Below are 5,703 nucleotides of genomic sequence, written 5' to 3'. Positions count from 1 at the left end.
GGCCCGTGAGCCCTGGCCGCTGAGCCTGCGCGTCCGGAGCCTGTGCTCCGCAAGGGGAGAGGCCACAGTGGTGAGAGGTCCACGTACAGCAAAAAAAAAAAAAAAAAAGAAAGAAAAAAATGTGGCTAGTGGCTAGTGAGACTGAGGAACTGAGTTTTAAATTTTTGTAGTTTAAATTTAAATGTAAATAGCCACTATAGGTGATGGCTACCATATTGCGCAATGCAGACCTAGACCCTCAGTGCCCTGACTCCTGATTTAATATTTTCCCCAGTCTTTTACACAAGTTTTTTTTACAGTTGGAAAGACATGTTTCTTCTGCTAACTATGAAACTCTTGGCTTGCTTTATGTGGTAGGTAAGGGGATATTTAACAACAAACATACAATAAGAGAATTATCATGTGTGGCTCTGAAATATAAATTCCAACTCGAATCTTTGACTCTAAAAAAGAAAAAAAAAACCACCAAAAAATCTTGTAGTTGCCCCTTCAAGAGTTATAGAGTTAGAAAGAACGTTTATTCATGCCTCATCTTGAATTAACTACACAGGGTTTAGATGATAGTTTTTAAATTATAAACAGTGTTTTGGGCTTTGTTTCTGTTGCAGTTATATAGAGACAAGAATGTAAATGTTCCAATTACATAAGGTCAGCTGGTGTTCAGACATATTATTGTTAAACTGGCCTGCTTTTGTGTAGTCATCATTCATCAGCATCTGGATCTCAATTAGCAGAAATCCTGGATTTCTCAATTAGTAGAACTGTCTGGATATTATGCACCCGACTCTTGCTAATCCTACTCCCAAGAGGAGAGTCTCAACTGGAAAATATAAGCTTTGAATTGTGTGACACTTGTATGAGTTACTAAATCTCTCTAAACCTATTTTTTCCCCAAGTAACATGGGATAATGATGCTATTAGTGGCTTCTCTATATGTTGTTGAGAGGATTAAATGAAATAATGTATGTAAAACACTTAGTACAACTCCTGAAAATTGAAAATATTCAATAAGAGACAGTTAGTGCCCAAATTATTACTATTAGCTGTATTTACATAGCAAATCTTCATTGGGAGCCAATCATGTGCTGGACAGTGCGTTAGTACTGGTGAATAAGCAGATGTGGTCCCTGCACTCATGGAGCTTACATCTAGGGAGGGAGAGAGATGAACAATTACATAAATAAATAAGAGTTCTAGCTGGTGCTGAGCTTTCTCCGAGACAAGCTGAGTCATAAATAGGATGTATAAGGAAAACCATTTAGATTGAGAGGCCCAGAAAGACCTCTTGGAGGAAAGAATATTTAAGCTGAGATCTGAAGTATCAGTAGGTTTTACTACTGGTAGAAAGGTGTTTCAGGGCAGGTCAGTTTGGAGTAATGGTTAATAAATAGACTAAAATTCAATGACTAAACAAGACAGAAGCTCACTTCTCTTTCCCTTTCCAGTACAGGGTCAGTAGTCAGGCTCTGCTCTGTAAAGTCATCTGGGGATCCAGGCTAAAAGGGCAGGTCTGTCTTCTCCACTGTGACTTCTAGACTTCTAGAGACACGATTCTTGCAAACCAAACTCACAAGAGATATATGAGCATCAAAGAGTATCCTTAAAAGGATAAACTTTTACTTGACTGAGTTATTCAACCTTTCTAAGCCTATTTCTTCCTAGTGATGTGGCATAATGATAATGTCAGTGCCTTCTGTATATGTTGTTGAGAGGGTTAAATGAGATAATCCCTTGCACTCATATGCTACTGATGTCAGTTGGCTTTGTAATATGGCTACACCTCGATGAAAGGGCAAGTAGGAAATGTAGTCTCTCACTAGACAGTCATATTCTGAGTAAAACGGAAAATGAATTGTGACTTCCCCCAGATGTCTACCACACAGGCAGAGGAAACCAAAAATAAAAAGCCATAATATTGGAAAGAGCTGGCACACTAAAGGAATGGAATGGAGACTAGAATGGCTTGGGGACAGTAATATGACATGAGGCTAAATGCCAGGGGGATATCCCCTCCTGCAATCAATTTATAATCCACTGGGAGAGACAGAAGTAAGCAACATGATCAATGCTATTATAAATGCAAAAAACACGATGTATTGGTAGCAGAGAATAAGAGTAGTTCCCCCCCCCAGGGGATCGTGGAGAATGGGACATTTTAGTCACCTCTGTGACTAAGAATTTGGGTGCAAGGTGACATGTGGGAGACATGGGAAGGAAGATGAAGAGCATTTGTACAGAGCAAAAGCAACGGCAAGGAGCCAGGAAATTTCAGGGTGAATTCTAAGAGTGGCAAGGGCTGTAGCTTAAAACATCATCAGAAAGAGAGTTTGCCTATGCTACTCTTAAATAGTCCCCAAGGAGAAATTTTGCACTATTAGTAATACAGCTAGGAAGTATTATAACAAATAGATCATGCAGTCAAGATGTAATATCAATTTCTTGAGTTATGTTAAAAAAAGGTTTGAAAAACAGTGCTCTCCATCTTCATCTAATATCATAGAGCCAACTTTATTCATCTCTCCAACTAAGGAACAATTCCTTCGCATCAAAGTCTTGTTGAACAAATTCATATTTCTGATGTGCTAGTTTTATCAAAAACAGAAGATATTGCTGCACACTTATCTGAAACATGCACGCAATACAGAAATAATTTTTATTTACTCTGAAAGTTAATTTATTTCACTAACACTTCGAACTTCTGTTTTTCCCACAAAGCTGAAAACATATTCAGTTCTTTCATTCACTTACTCATATACTCATTCATTCAGGAATGTTCATGAATGTCAACGATCTATACTAAATGCTAGGCACTGGGATGTTAATAAGACAGAGTCCTTGACCTCAAGAGATGCAGAGTTTCATCTGAATGGAAGAGGAACAAACACCACAGTATAATACAGAGCAGAGCAAAAGACATGATATTATGTCAGTATAAATAAGGGCAGAAGAAGGCAGTGGTTACTCTGTGAAGAGAAAACAAGGTAGGCTTTGTGGGAAGAGAACCACTTGAGATAGCTTGAACATTGATCTGGATTTTGAAAGCTAAAGAAAAGTCTTCCAACCTGCAAAAATATCATGAATTTCTGAGTATGATTGGCTAGTTTAGGGTGGCAATTAGTCCAGAGTAGATAGAGCAGCTAGTCAAAAGGAGAAATAAGATAGAAAGTTATGAGACCCAAATTGTGGAGAGCCTTGAATGTTGAGCAAAATATTTTTGAACTTGTTTCATAAATAATGGGAAATTATTGCAGGTCATTAAGAGGGGGATGGATATGACTGGATCCAAGTTTTAGGAAGAGAGCTCTGGGGACAACATGAAGGGTAAAAGGCAGCTGAGCTCAGTGAGCATAGAAGTATGGTCTCCAAAGTGAATCCTGCCCCTTGATAGCTGTGTGACATTGAGCAAATGATTTACCTGATCAGGGGCTTATTTTCCTCATCTGTAAAACAGGGATGATAATGATAGCTACTTCATAGGGTTGTTATGAGGACTAAATGAAGTAATTCATGTCAAAGGTTTAGAACAATGCTTGATATTCAATAAGCATAACAGTACCTATTTCATAGAGTTGTGAGGGATTAAATTAGGTAACACATGCAAAGTTCTCAGCAAAGAGCCCGGTTCCTAGCAATCACTCACAAAAGGATAGTTTGTGGATTTTTTGGACATCTTTATTGGAGTATGATTGCTTTACAATGGTGTGTTAGTTTCTGCTGTATAATAAAGTGAATCAGCTATATGTATACATATATTCCCTTTTCCCCTCCCTTTGGCGTCTCCCTCCCAAACTCCCTATCCTACCCCTCTAGGTGGTCAAAAAGCACCCAGCTGATCTCCCTGTACTTTGCAGCTGCTTCCCACTAGCTATCTATTTTACATTTGGTAGTGTATATACGTCACTGCTACTCTCTTACTTCGTCCCAGCTTACACTTCCCCCTCCCCGTGTCCTCAAGTCCATTCTCTACATCTGCATCATTATTCCTGTCCTGTTCTCAGGATCCTCAGAACTTTTTTTTTTTAGATTCCATATATATGTGTTAGCATATGATATTTGTTTTTCTCTTTCTGACTTACTTCATTCTGTATGGCAGACACAAGGCCCATCCACCTCACTACAAATAACTCAGTTTTGTTTCTTTTTATGGCTGAGTAATATTCCATTGTATATATCTGCCACATCTTCTTTATCCATTCATCTGTTGATGGACACTTAGGTTGTTTCCTTGTCCTGGTTATAATAAATAGAGCTGCAATGAACATCATGGTACATGATTCTTTTTAAATTATGGTTTTCTCAGGGTATATGCCCAGTAGTTGGGCTGCTGGGTCGTATGGTAGTTCTACTCTAGATTTTTAAGCAACCTCCATGCTGTTCTCCATAGTGGCTGTATCAAGTTACATTCCCACCAACAGTGCAGGAGGGTTCCCTTTTCTCCATACCCTCACCAACATTTGTTCTTTATAGATTTTCTGATGATGCCCATTCTAACCAGTGTGAGGTGATACCTCATTGTAGTTTTGATTTGCATTTCTCTAATGAGTAGTGATGTTGAGCATCCTTTCATGTGTTTGTTGGCAATCCCTACATCTTCTTTGGAGAAATGTCTATTTAGGTCTTCCACCCATTTTTGGATTGGGTTATTTGCTTTTTGATATTGAGCTGCTGGTATATTTTAGAGATTAATTGTTTGTCAGTTTTTTTGTTTGTTGTCTTTTCATCTGTTTATGGTTTCCTTTGCTGTGCAAAAGCTTTTAAGTTTCATTAGGTCACATTTGCTTATTTTTGTTTTTATTTCCATTTCTCTAGGAGGGGGGCCAAAAAGGATCTTGCTGTGATTTATGTCATAGAGTGTTCTGCCTATGTTTTCCTCTAAGAGTTTTATAGTGTCTGGCTTTATATTTAGGCATTTAATCCATTTTGAGTCTATTTTTGTGTGTGATGTTAGGAAGTGTTCTAGTTTCATACTTTTACATGTCCAGTTTTCCTAGCACCACTTACTGAAGAGACTGTCTTTTCTCCATTTTATATTCTTGCCTCCTTTGTAAAAGGTAAGATGACCATATGTGCCTGGGTTTATCTCTGGGCTTTCTATCCTGTTCCATTCATCTATATTTCTGATTTTGTGCCAGTACCATATTGTCTTGATTACTGTAGCTTTGTAGTATAGTATGAAGTCTGGGAGCCTGATTCCTCCAGCTCCATTTTTCTTTCTCAAGATTGCTTTGGCTATTAAGGGTCTTTTGTGTTTCCATACAAATTGTGAAATTTTTTTGTTCTAGTTGTGTGAAAAATGCTAGTGGTAGTTTGATAGGGATTGCATTGAATCTGTAGATTGCTTTCAGTAGTATAGTCATTTTCACAATGTTGATTCTTCCAATGCAAGAATAAGGTATATCCCTCCATTTGTTTGTATCATCTTTAATTTCCTTCATCACTGTCTTATAGTTTTCTGCATACAGGTCTTTTGTCTCCTTAGGTAGGTTTATTCCTAGGTATCTTATTCTTTTTGTTGCAGTGAAAAATGGGAGTGTTTCCTTAATTTCTCTTTCAGATTTTTCATCATTAGTGTATAGGAATGCTAGAGATTTCTGTGCATTAATTTTGTATCCTGCTACTTTTCCAAACTCATTGATTAGCTCTAGTAGTTTTCTGGTAACATCTTTAGGATTCTCTATATACAGTATCATGTCATCTGCAAAC

This window comes from Grampus griseus, assembly GCF_964374135.1.
Source record: "Grampus griseus genome assembly, chromosome: 4".
Classification (NCBI taxonomy): domain Eukaryota; kingdom Metazoa; phylum Chordata; class Mammalia; order Artiodactyla; family Delphinidae; genus Grampus; species Grampus griseus.
The sequence above is the reverse complement of the archived record's forward strand: the minus strand, read 5'-3'. Positions refer to the sequence as shown.